We start from the raw sequence: 14,841 nt of genomic DNA, 5'->3' as shown, positions 1-14,841 counted from the left end.
TTAGCTCCTAATCCCAAGTATGCAAACAATTAAGTTTGCGCCTGAAACAAAGTTCAAGTCTAAAGATGGTACAACACCAGGGCAACTCATTGTAAAGGTGGTTAAAGCTTTGATCACTATTCTTAGTATTTTCCCATAATGTAAAGCACATCTCACTAGAAGATGTATACTGCAATGCATTATGGGTGGGGTCACTACCCAGACCGGTTTCGACCTTTTTTGAGGACTCCTCAGTGAGTAGCTAGACCCTAAATACCAAGGTTTTAGTAATACAAAGCCTTATCAACTTTACCTATATAAGTTGCAACAAGGTGTATTAAGTTTTAATAAAAATCTCTGGAGGAGATATTGATGGGAATAAATTTTTAACTTGGGTATATTGTATATTAGGATAACCAAGCAATTTTATATGCTTTAACCACCTTTACAATGAGTTGCCCTGGTGTTGTACCATCTTTAGACTTGAACTTTGTTTCAGGCGCAAACTTAATTGTTTGCATACTTGGGATTAGGAGCTAAAATAACCAAGCATATAAAATTGCTTGGTTATCCTAATATACAATATACCCAAGTTAAAAATTTATTCCCATCAATATCTCCTCCAGAGATTTTTATTAAAACTTAATACACCTTGTTGCAACTTATATAGGTAAAGTTGATAAGGCTTTGTATTACTAAAACCTTGGTATTTAGGGTCTAGCTACTCACTGAGGAGACCTCAAAAAAGGTCGAAACCGGTCTGGGTAGTGACCCCACCCATAATGCATTGCAGTATACATCTTCTAGTGAGATGTGCTTTACATTATGGGAAAATACTAAGAATAGTGATCAAAGCTTTAACCACCTTTACAATGAGTTGCCCTGGTGTTGTACCATCTTTAGACTTGAACTTTGTTTCAGGCGCAAACTTAATTGTTTGCATACTTGGGATTAGGAGCTAAAATAACCAAGCATATAAAATTGCTTGGTTATCCTAATATACAATATACCCAAGTTAAAAATTTATTCCCATCAATATCTCCTCCAGAGATTTTTATTAAAACTTAATACACCTTGTTGCAACTTATATAGGTAAAGTTGATAAGGCTTTGTATTACTAAAACCTTGGTATTTAGGGTCTAGCTACTCACTGAGGAGACCTCAAAAAAGGTCGAAACCGGTCTGGGTAGTGACCCCACCCATAATGCATTGCAGTATACATCTTCTAGTGAGATGTGCTTTACATTATGGGAAAATACTAAGAATAGTGATCAAAGCTTTAACCACCTTTACAATGAGTTGCCCTGGTGTTGTACCATCTTTAGACTTGAACTTTGTTTCAGGCGCAAACTTAATTGTTTGCATACTTGGGATTAGGAGCTAAAATAACCAAGCATATAAAATTGCTTGGTTATCCTAATATACAATATACCCAAGTTAAAAATTTATTCCCATATATATATATATATATATATATATATTTTTTTTTTTTTTTTTTTTTTTTTTTTTAATGCTGCTGTGGGACAACTTCCTCAAGCTGCATGTAACAGAAGGAACTCGAAGGTAAGAGGGTTACATTTCATTATAGTGTCAGAGGCCATTTCACATTCAATTTAAGACGTAACTATTTGCCTCTGGTTAGTGACAGTGATCCTGTGGTACTCACTTGGGAAGTGACTAAGTTTATGAATGTTCCATTCAGACAAGGTTACGTGCTGAACTAAAAAGCAGGAAATTATGACCAACTGAGGAGTATACTGAGTTGAATGGATTGGGATCGGTTGCTGGATGGAAAGAACATCGGCAGTGCATGTGAAGCATTTAAACAATACTTAAATGATGCGATATCAGAATGTGTCCCGAGGGTACGAAGTATAAATAAAGTGGGAGTCAAATGGATGTGTAATCTTATTAAGTAAGAAATTCGTAAGAAAATGACGATGTGGGAGGAACACTTGCGCATAAGGATGATTTCCGTTATGAACGTAATAAGCAGCACGCCAGTGTAAAGACTACTCACTCACAAGAATTCTTCGATATGCTGAAAGTAAAAGAAAGAATGAATATGAAAGAATAACTCTTCTGAATGTAGATGGCATGAGGGTAATAGATGAAGAAGAGGTTGTTCAACTAACGGGTGCCCATTTTGTTAAAGCTATTAACCTGGTGTACTCAGCATTGAGCTCACTGCTACCTCTTCAGGTAGCAGTGAGAGATATTATAGAGCTGTTGCACAAACTGAATAAGAATTCAGCAACAGGAACTGATGGGATATCAGCAAGTGTGCTAAAAGAGTGTTCAACTGAACTGGCTATTCCTTTGACCAGGCTGTTTAATATGAGAATCAGAACAGGAAAAATTCTGCAGGAATGAAAAGAATGTATAGTACAACATCGCTATAGAATGTGAGCAAGTTGCTAAAAATGACTTTCCCTTAGTAAACCGATGTTGCTCATTGCAACGTAGACAAGAGGCATGGATATAACATGATATTATTGTTTAAATTAAGGGGATATTTAATCCCACACCATTTCAAAGCCGGATATGAAAATTCTAAGATAGAAATCAATCAAAGACTTTCATGCCGAATATAGCAAACTATAAAAGTTCGGCGAGTCCAAGCGTGAGCAAACACCTGGGTGGTGCAATACCGGGAAACTCGTAGTAAAGGTGGATAAAGTTAGGATCGCTATTCTTAGTATTTGCCCTAATGTAAAACTCATCCCCTAGGAGATGTATGTTGTTTTACATTAAGGGAGATAGGTTACTACCCAGACCGGTTACTACCTTTATTGAGGTCTCATCAGTGAGTAGATAGACCAACAAATACCAAGATTATAGTGATAATAGCTTTAGTACTTTACAGTACGAGTTGTTAAAGAGGTGCATAAATAAATTAATGAAATAAAGGGCCAAAAGGGTTCACTTCGGCGATGTAAAAATTATTTAAATTAAGGGGATATTTAATTCCACATACGTCTCCTAGGGGATGAGTTTTACATTAGGGCAAATACTAAGAATAGCGATCCTATCTTTATCCACCTTTACTACGAGTTGCTCGGTATTGCACCACCCAGGTGTTTGCTCACGCTTGGACTCGTCGAACGATTATTCGGCATGAAACTCTTTGATTGATTTCTATCTTAGAGTTTTCTTATTTGGCTTTGAAATAATGTGGGATTAAATATCCCCTTAATTTAAATAATAATTACATCGCCGAAGTGAAGCCTTTTGGCTCATTACTTCATTAATGATATTATTGGATTTTCTAAGACTTTTCACAGAATGCAGCATGGTAGACCTTTGTATAAATTGAAGAATATGGTTTTGGGCTATAGATTGTTAGCATGGATAAGAGGATGGCTGAATGACAGATATAAAAAAGTGGTACAGGGGGGGGTGTGTCTGCAAGGCTTAAGGTAACAAGTGTTGTAACAGAAGGATCAGTGTTTGGTCCACTGTTATTCAATCCATACATTAATAATATCGGGAAGGATATGACAAGTGACAGACAGCTATATGCTGATGATGCAAAGATAGATATGTTAATGAGGAATGCTGCTGATATGTAGTATTTGCAAATTGATTTGAATAGGTTGGAACTGTGGGAATGGGAAAATGGAAGTCATTTCAATGTTAGTAAATGTAAAGTCATTCAGTTCGACGTAATTAGTTATCCAATGTCGTATTATATTGGCGGGATAATGCTACAAGAAGCTAATGGGGCCAGGGATCTTCGAATGTTAGTAGATAAGTTGAAGCTCAGGGTACAGGTAGCAAAGATTGCAAATAGAACTCAAAATATAATTAGAATGCTGAAAAGAACGTTCACATAGAACATATAGGATGTCATTTTGCCTATTTACAAGGCGTTCATAAGACCTGACTTGGACTATTGTGTGCAGGTCTGGTCTTCTAGTTTCGGTTGTGATTCTGATATACTGGAGTAGTGCAATGGAGAGTTTTAAAAATGACAGCAGGTTTGTGGAATACTGATTGAGAATTTGTAGACTGCGAATACCTAGCAAACTGGAGAAAGAGGGAAAATGAGATGTATAAACATCTAAATTTATACATCTCAATTGAGATGTATAAACATCTGAAAGTGTGATACAGAGTTTCAGTTGATGGAGCTTTTCATTTTATGGAGGGGTGGGAAAAGGAGAAGTGGGCATCCTTGGAAGCTGAGAATGAATGCTGCTAAGAAGGGTGTGAGGGCTATGTTTATCTCTCATAGGCTAGTGTGTGATTGAAATGGATGGTGTGAGTGCAAGCAGTGTGAATGAATTCAAGAATGAGTATGATAGCTGGTGCGTGTAGTATGTATGTGGTCTCCTCGATGAGTCCCTGGAGGTCTCTCTCTTCATAATAATAATAATAATATTATTAATATTATTATTATTATTATTATTAATAATTCCCCCCCCCCGAAGGTACTCGACCTTGTCGTGGCGGTGGGGCTATTCTGGCGGTAGCTGCCAGCAGGGCCACCCTTGTCAGACAGTTCTCAAATTAGTAGCCAGACAAACAGTGTTCCATTCCCCATCTTAATGGTGAAAGGAAGAAGAGATCCGTACTGGATCAGTCGACGCCCGGGGTTATCAAGTACTGCATCAGATGTTGGGGGGATCCTAGGCATAAGGCAACATGTGAGCTACAGGACCCAGCTCTCCTCTGGGCAATCAGGGCAGGAAGCTGAAAAGCGACTGGAAGAAACCAAACTTAAAAAATGACTGTAGAAGAAAACAGAGAAGTTATGAAATGTTTTATAGTTCAACACCAGAAAAACGAGGTTTCAGAAAGCGTGTGCATTTAATTTGGAAGCAAAAATTCCCAGAATCTGCAATAACAGAACAAAGACTTATAGGCCAAAAGAATTCCATTTTCCATAACAAAATATTTACTGAAATTGAGCTGCTAGAGTTATGTAATAAACCAACTCCAGTAACAACTAAACATCACGAAGTAGCTATATCAAACCTTGGAATTCAACTCAGTAAACATCAAGCTGACGACATGCATCAGAATGTTTTGACAGAAGTGTTATGAAGTCTGGGATATTGGAACATATGAACCCCATAAATGACTGTATAAGTCTACCACCATTAAAAGCTTTATAAAAATCAAAGCTAAAACAGCTCCTCTTAGGCGCAAATGCTGTGATTGAAACTATCACAACCAACAGTATAAAGGAAACAAATCAGCTCCTATACAGCACATTTCAGTGAAGCTTGGTTTCAAACCGAAAGAGCAGAAGCCGAGGATGAAATAATCTGCACCATGGAAAATCCTGTTAGAAGGAAAAGTCAACAAACTTCGAGCTGATCTGAGTAACTTAAAGACTTTTAAAGAACTATGGCTGAAAAATAATAACAACAAAAACAAAATGATTAGCACATATAATTTTGCCAACAAAACAATTGCTGAAGTTACTGAAAAGCTAAAACAAAGTATTACAGCGACTGCATAGAAAATAAAAGATATGAATCAAGAATAAGCCAATATGTACAAAATATGCAATTTTTACAGAACCAAAGTCAGCTCTTTCAGTCACTCCAGAGAAATATTAATGCAAACCATCATTCACCACGAACACCAAAAACACTCAAATTTTGGAAATCAATCTGGGATAATCCTATTGAATACAACAAAAGTGCCTCATGGATTCAGGAAATAGAATCAGAAATGAAACAAAAACAAATGCAAAATGTCATTATCACTAAATAAATGGTCAGTGCTCAGGCTAGAAAATTTTTAAAAAAATTTTTTAAAAATTTTGCAAAATATGTACAAAATTCATGTGGTTCGTCTTTGCACCTGGCAAAGATGAACCACATGGATTTTGATTAAAACATCTAATCATCTTCATGATCGAATAGTAAAACAATTTAATTATTTGTTGCAGTCAGGCTCAATGGAAGACAGGATGGTATCTTTGCGCACTTTTCTCTTTATGAGAGATAAGGATAAGTGTCCAGACCCAAGTAACTATCGTCCAATAACGTGCCTACCAACTATGCATAAGCTGATCACTGCAATCATAGCAAATTCCATATACCACTACTTATCAGATTTATCGGATTGACCAAAAAGGCAATTTTCAAAAATCTAGAGGAACAAAAGACCAGATCTTTATTAATAATGATTCTCAGAAATTCAAAAAGACGGAAAAAATTATTTAAACATGGCATGGATAGACTACAAGAAAGCATTCGATTCCCTCCCACACTCCTGGATCCTAAAATCACTAAAACTATTTGGAATTAGCAAAAGCATATGTTTGTTTCTGGCTGCTGCTATGAAATTATGGGAAATAACTTTAATAATGAATCATGAACGATTTGGAGATATAAGCATTAAACATGTAAGATTCCAAGGTGATTCCTTGTCACCATTGCTCTTCAACATTACTTTGATACCTTTGTCTATGATTCTGAAGAAAACAAAACTTGGATATGAAATTCCAAAATGTAATATTAAAATTTCCCATCTGTTGTATATGGATGACTTGAAATGAGACAGACTGTGGAACAAGAAGAAATTAGTTTAAGAAGTTACATGGACAATAGCTCTGGGCCAATGCTTCAAGCAATTACTCAAGAAGGCCTTTTAAAAGCAACAGGAAACAAATCCGATTACAAAAAGGAACAACAAAATAACCGATATGTGCGCTGGAAAATAAAACCCATGCATGGCCAATTTCTTCGAGATACTGAGGACAAAATTGACGTGAACAAGACGTGGCGATGGCTATAATACGAATATATTCAAAAAGAAACAGAAGAATTTATTCCAGCAGCTCAAGAACTGGCATTACAAACTAATGCGATGAAAGCAAAAATTTTGAACATCAATAATAACACAGAATAAGCGATCAGAAATATGAGCCTGTAGAACATCTTATCAGTGCCTGCAGCAAAATAGCTCAACTGACTATGAACACGGCCATGATCAAGTGGCCAAAATAGTTCATTGGCATGTATCCAAAAAATATGGCTTTCCTACTTCTGATAACTGATAGCAGCATAAAATAGAGACTTTGTTGGAAAACGAAACAGCAAAAATTCTCTGGGACTTTAGAATACAAACTGTTTGGCATTTGGAACACAATAGACCTGACATTACAGTTATCGAACATCGACAGGTTTCGATTATTGATATCGCGGTACCAAGTGATAACAACATTAACAACAAAGAACTTGAAAAAATTACTAAATATCGATATTTGGCAATCGAAGTTGGCCGACTGATGATTAAACAAACCAAAGTCATCCCAATGGTTATCGGTGCACTTGGTGCAACTTTAAAGAAGCTATCCAACTATTTACAGCAATTAAACATCAATGAAGTGACCCCATGTGACCTAAAAAAATCAGCATTACTTGGAACTGTCAATATTTTACGACGCCACGTGATGGACTATTCTTAGATTCTTGGGTAGAATAGAATATGAATTGTTCTGTATCACCAGTCAATTTTTGTTTATATGATATCTTATTTTGACTGTGGATCAATTATGTGAATAAAATAATATATATATATAAAAAAAAAAAAAATCAGCTAACGCCATTTTATTCTCGTATACGGGAGTAGGCGAAGCCATTTAGCCCTATCTAACTTTTGGAGACTGAGTGGGCAGTTCAATCTCCAATCAGAGACAGATGGCCCAAGGCTATCACTAATTAAGCGGTACGCAGTGAAGAGAGACGGCTCAAATGTGCCGCCATCTCGTGGTCCCTAACCCTAACACAATATATTTAATGTCTGAAATAATGTGGGTTCTAAGTTCGATTTTCTTGAGTTTACAGGACGAAAAACCCGAGTTTCCGGGAGGAAAAACCTGCTTGCCCGTGCCAGAGATCGACTAACTCGGGAACCGGTCGAAAAAAGGCTTAGAAAAATTTCCTCTAGTCGCCGACTAGACTCGAAACCAAGACTTCCTTCGTGCAGCCAAGCGCGATGGTGTGCAAACGCCACATCCACTGAGCTACACAGGCTCTAATACGACTAGACTCGAAACCAAGACTTCCTTCGTGCAGCCAAGCGCGATGGTGTGCAAACGCCACATGCACTGAGCTACACAGGCTCTTATATATATATATATATATATATTTTTTTTTTTTTTTTTAAATAATTTCTAAACTGTTTATAACATATAATTCTGACACATAATCTCTCAAATATTTACATATATACAATTATCATCTTGAGTAACATTCAGTATATTATTTTACAAAGTTCAGCACCGAGTGCTACATATAATGAAATTTCAATAATAGTGATGATAGCATAGTTTTATTTTTGCTATCTTTTAAAATAACAATCACAGTAATAATTTAGAATTATATAGTTCAGAGTTATACAAGTTATATAATATTTTATAATACAATATTATATAATATAATATAATACACATGTTATATTACATGTAGTTTACTTTTTTTTTTCCAAAATTTGAAAAAGTGTGATTATACTACAGTATTTACACATGCGCAATTAAACTATGATAAAATATAAAAATTATATATATATATATATATATATATATATTTATAAAAATAAATTTAACTGACTAGAACCCGAGAAAGTATAACAAAAACCTTTAATACATCACAACTAGTTTCATCGGTGATCCGACTTCTTCAGGTGAGAAATAAAAACATAAGACATAAAATAACACGGTAAAAAATGAACTTTACAGCTTAATAAAAAGCAGAATAATAACAGTCATATTTGAATAGGTGACCGCGTGCTACCGTTGGCATGAGTAGAATGTGTGCGACAATTAATTTTTGAGCGCCAGTACTGGATTACTGCGCTATGGGAATCGGGTAAATTGTAGCTAAGATTATTGTTTAAATGTGAAGGGTCCAGAACTATTTCTTTTGATTCGATGATTCTTCTTTCGAATTCATCCTTGCAAATATATAAATTAGTAGTGCGTTCCCAATCAACTTGATGTGGCTGTTCTTCAAGGTTAGAGTTTGCCGAGAAAAGGACATGACTGGAAAGGGCGCTCGCTCGTGCTCTACTGTAGGAGATGTCAAGTCTATGTTCCTCAAGACGAAGTGAAACAGATTTGTCTGTCTGGCCAAAATAAGGTCGACCACAGTTGCACATAACTTTATAAACACCAGGAAAATGCAGATGGTTGTGTTTTGGTTTTGGTCGACTCAGAAAAGAACGAAGTTTTGGCAGCGTAGTATAGTCGGTCTTTATGTTGAATTTTTTCAGAATCTTAGCTAGTTTTGGGGTAAGAGTGCTGATAAAAGGCAACTGTATATGAGTGATAGGGTTGGAGTCATCTTCTTGTCGAGGATGTTGGCGTGGTCTCAAGCGTTTAGTGATGTTACGAGACGAATATCCATTATTTAAGAAGGTGTTTTTCAGGAAGTTAAGCTCTGTTTGAAGGTCTTCTTCTGTGGAAATGAGACATCTTGCTCGATGGGCGAGGGTGGAGATGATGCCCAGTTTCTGAGGTGGGAAGTGATGAGAAGAACCATGTAAATATCTATCAGTGTGGGTGGTTTTTCGAAAAATTGAAAATTTAAGAAAGTCAGGAAATCTACTGATCTTTAGATCCAAGAAGGGGAGAACGCCGTTAACCTCTAGTTCAGATGTGAATTTAATGTTTTGATGTTGGTTATTTAAATGGTTTAGGAAGTTTTGCAGTTCCTCTAAACTATGTCCCCAAATAAGGAAGACGTCATCGATGTAACGTAACCACAGTTTAGGTTTCAAAGTAGCTGAGGAAATAGCTTTCTCTTCAAAATCTTCTAGAAAAAAATTAGCTAAGACTGGAGATAGAGGGCTGCCCATAGCTAAACCGCTAGTTTGTTTGTATATTTTCTCTTCGTAGCAGAAATAGCCGGAATTGATGCAGTGAGTTAGAAGAGCAAACACTTTTTTAGAAACCTTGTCCTTAAGAAGACTCAGAACTTCATCTGTAGGAACATTCGTAAACAATGATACGATGTCAAAACTCACCATTCTGTCCGAGTCTAAAAGATTCAAATTTTTTATTTTTGAGATGAAATCTTCAGAGTTTTTGATGAAGGAAGAAGAATTGCCAACTAAATGTTTTAAAGAAGCTGCAAGATATTTAGACAGATTGTATGTAGGTGAGTCAATCCCTTCCACAATAGGTCTTAAAGGGGTGTCAACCTTATGGATCTTAGGCAAGCCGTACAACCGAGGAATGAGGGGATGGAGAGAGCGGAGAGATAGTCTTGTATGTCTAGGAAGTTCAGAAGTTGATTTCAGAAGATTGTTTGTACGGTTTTGAAGTTCTCTTGTGGGATCACTTTCTAGCATAGAATACGTATTAGAACTTAACAAGTTGTTCATCTTACAACGGTAGTCAGCTTTGTCTAAGATTACAGTTGCATTCCCTTTATCAGCAGGTAGGATAATAATGTCATTGTTGTTACGAAGTTGGTGTATTGCTTTCCTTTCTGTCGGCGATAGATTATCTGTAGGACGATGACTGTTGTTAATGGTAAAGATGGCATCGATCCTAAGTAGATTCGCAGTTTGTTTTGGTAATTGTCCAGCTGCCTTCTCAACTTTCGTAAGAAAGAGTTCTTTAGGAATGAAGGTCGGAGAAGGAACGAAGTTAAGGCCCTTTGAGAGCACACTAAGTTCTGCAGGAGAAAGTGTGTGAGAGGATTTGTTAATCACAACATTTTTTAAATTTTGTGAGTTGATATTGGATTGGCGAGTTTGTTCCTGTTTGAGTTGGTTGAATTTTCTGATAAGAATTAATTTGTTGGAGAGTTGCGATCTAGAAGCACGGAGAGAGCTCGTGTTTTTAATATCAATCCAGAACCTGTTGTCTAAAGATGAGTTTAAGTTATTTTCTAAAGAATCTCTTTTGCGGAACAAAGAAGCTAATGTGGACTTGGTATCTGCGATTCTTTCATATAATAAATCAAGTTTAGCCTTGTGATAGATATTATGAGCACGTTTAGTGCGAATCAATTCTTTGAAGTCTAAAAACTTTGGGATGACAGAGTGAAATTTGCATCTTTTTAGAAAAACTAACCTATTAATAAAAAGTCCAATTTTTACCAGAGTTTTTTCATAATCCTTGATAAGATGTACATTAACCTCGTCAGAAGGTAGATAAATATTGTTGAAATTAGGATTTACTCGGGATGTATACATTTATAAAAATAAATTTAACTGACTAGAACCCGAGAAAGTATAACAAAAACCTTTAATACATCACAACTAGTTTCATCGGTGATCCGACTTCTTCAGGTGAGAAATAAAAACATAAGACATAAAATAACACGGTAAAAAATGAACTTTACAGCTTAATAAAAAGCAGAATAATAACAGTCATATTTGAATAGGTGACCGCGTGCTACCGTTGGCATGAGTAGAATGTGTGCGACAGCTAATTTTTGAGCGCCAGTACTGGATTACTGCGCTATGGGAATCGGGTAAATTGTAGCTAAGATTATTGTTTAAATGTGAAGGGTCCAGAACTATTTCTTTTGATTCGATGATTCTTCTTTCGAATTCATCCTTGCAAATATATAAATTATATTTGTTTCACTTCTGTTTCACTTCGTCTTGAGAAATATAAATTATATTTGTTTCACTTCTGTTTCACTTCGTCTTGAGGAACATAGACGTGACATCTCCTACAGTAGAGCACGAGCGAGCGCCCTTTCCAGTCATGTCCTTTTCTCGGCAAACTCTAACCTTGAAGAACAGCCACATCAAGTTGATTGGGAACGCACTACTAATTTATATATTTGCAAGGATGAATTCGAAAGAAGAATCATCGAATCAAAAGAAATAGTTCTGGACCCTTCACATTTAAACAATAATATTAGCTACAATTTACCCGATTCCCATAGCGCAGTAATCCAGTACTGGCGCTCAAAAATTAGCTGTCGCACACATTCTACTCATGCCAACGGTAGCACGCGGTCACCTATTCAAATATGACTGTTATTATTCTGCTTTTTATTAAGCTGTAAAGTTCATTTTTTACCGTGTTATTTTATGTCTTATGTTTTTATTTCTCACCTGAAGAAGTCGGATCATCGATGAAACTAGTTGTGATGTATTAAAGGTTTTTGTTATACTTTCTCGGGTTCTAGTCAGTTAAATTTATTTTTATAAATGTATACATCCCGAGTAAATCCTAATTTCAACAATATATATATATATATATATATATATATATACAGGGTGTTCGGGATAAATTTGACATATTTATAATTAATTATATTTTTCCGTAAGTTACATGTATTAACACACACTTCTCTTCATTTAAAAGTTTGGACCCTTCTTCATTCATATACAAGATGTCAGAAAGGATGGATAGCTGGAACCCACCTGAATCATGGAAGAGAATAACTTGTATCATGATGATTCGTGCCCGCCATCAAAATAAGGATATTACGACTGCTGCCCAATGCTCCCTGAATACAGTAAAAACAATCAGGCATGAACTAGAGACTTGCAATGGTGACTACGAGGATGTAGCAAGAAGAAAGATCCCTAGCAGACGATCTGATTGCGTTCGTACAGCAGAATTCCTCGCAAATCTGCAGGAACAGGTGTTGAAGAACCCTGGCATTGGAATTCGGGCTTTGTTCGTGGAGTTGCTAACTGTAGTCAAGCCCTGGATAACAAGGGTAGCCAATGGTAGGCCGTATGTATGGCAGCAGGATTCGGCCCCTTGCCACACCTCTGGGAAAAGTCAAAAATGGTTGTCTGAAAATTTCTACGACTTCACCAGTCCAAATGTTTGTCCTCCAAACTCCCCAGACCTTAACCCCATATATTATTTTGTATGGGGCGCAGTTGAAAAAGACACCAATCGCACTTCCAGTAATACAAAAGCCCAGTTAATGGATAAAATTAAAACAGTTTTTGCGGCCATTCCCAGGGAGACTGTAGCATCAGCTTGTTCGAGGTTCCGAAGCAGAATTGAAGCTGTGATCGATGCTAATGGTGGTTATTTTGAGTAAATCTTGTTGATAGTATTGTAATTAACTCTGCCTGTAATGTTTTTTTGTCAATTCATTAAATTTAATAGATACAAAGAAGATTTTCTTTTTCCTTACGAAACTGTCAAATTTATCCCGAACACCCTGTATATATATATATATATATTTACAATGGCAAAGTTTATTATTCTCATCACAAATTATTGACAAATATATAATTGAAGTATTATTATCACTGAAGTATTATTGTTTTCCGTTTACTACAAGTATTCATTACAGAATGTTAAGTAAATAAATAATTAAGTAAATAATGTTAAGTTAAAAAAATGAACTTATTAGATAAATATTACTACTGGGATGTAATGTCTCAACTGCATCCTCGAAGCTTTGTAATTAGCTTATCTGAGGATGACACTGGTTATATATATATATATATTATTGATTTGGTTGCTGTGTTGGAAGTAGGCTGGTGTTTGGGAGGTCAAATGAATGATCTGAAAGGTCTGATCAAAGAAAAATTGCTAATACATCCTGTTATTGCATCTTTCTTGATGGTTGGCATTCTTTTTTATCGTGGGCTTCCTTTTGAGCTAATTAGGAGGCTTTTTTTCACTGTGGCAGTCTTTCTATGTCTTCTGAGCTTTTAATTTGTATCGGCTTTGAGGTTTGTGACTTCCTTATGAATATCTTAGCGCCTCCGTAGCGCAATTGGAAGAACAACGGTGCAAACAACGAAGAACAACGCAATTGGAAGAACAAACATTTCAGTCAATTAGAATTGAAATTCGTTCTGACAGCGGAGAGTTGTTCCACTTTCGTGGCGGCAAGACAATAGTTAAATTACACTTCCGCCAAGTGAAGGATGACTGATTATCTAATGTATTACACAATGCAGGCTGGTGGGGCTCAAATGTTTACGGACCCCCCAATACAACGTGGGTACGGATTAGGTAGCATTTTCAGAAGTGCCTTCTCCTTTCTAAATCCACTTTTTAAAACCTGCAGTTCAATTTATCGGTCGTCAAGCCTTAAAAGCCGGTAAGCATATGATAGGAGATGTATTGGAAGGGGTACCTGTACGTCGAGCCTTTATAAACAGAGCATCAGAAGCTGGGAAAACCATTGCAGAAAAGGCTCAGCGCCGATTACTTCAGAGAGGTCAAGGAAGCAAGAAGAAAAAAAAAAAGAATACTAAAAAGCGCAAGCGAGATGACATCTTTTGCTGAGGATATGATGTCAGAGTTAGATCTTTTTTCCCACCCTCGTGTCAACATGTATGTGGAAAGAAGTTCTTATGTCACCTACCAACCAATATCCAGTACTGACAGTGGAGGTCCTGTGGAGTTTTGCATACCAGGTACATCTGAAGAATACTTGAATTTGATAAAACCATACCTACTCGTTCGTGTGCACATCACTGACAATTATAATAAACCAATCGAAGATTCTTCAGTTGGTGTTGTGAATAATTTTTTTCATTCCCTGTTCAGTCAAATTGACTTTTTGCTCCAAGATAAACTAGTGAATGTGGCATCAGACACGTATCCTTAAAGGGCTTATATTGAAAACCTACTAAATTATGACAAAGATGATAAAAACAGTCAACTGACAAATGAACTATTTGTTAAAGATGATGTGGTTAATGTTAGTGATATGTTTACCAAAAGTAGACGACAAGTTCGAATTAACCAATCGAAAAGTGTCGAGATGCTTGGGCGAATACACGCTGACATCATGCATCAAGACCGGTACTTGATCAATAACGTTACTGTTAGTGTTCGTATGGTTCGCAGTTTTCCCGAATTTTGTTTACTGACTGCAAATGCTGATTCTAAGGCTAAAGTTCGTGCGCAAGTGTCTTATTTTTCGATTCACAAAGGTATGTCAGATG

Source organism: Typopeltis vanoorti, chromosome 15 (assembly GCF_054136105.1).
Source record: "Typopeltis vanoorti isolate ZY-2024b chromosome 15, IOZ_Tvanoo_1.0, whole genome shotgun sequence".
NCBI lineage: Eukaryota > Metazoa > Arthropoda > Arachnida > Uropygi > Thelyphonidae > Typopeltis > Typopeltis vanoorti.
This window is presented reverse-complemented; position numbering follows the sequence as displayed.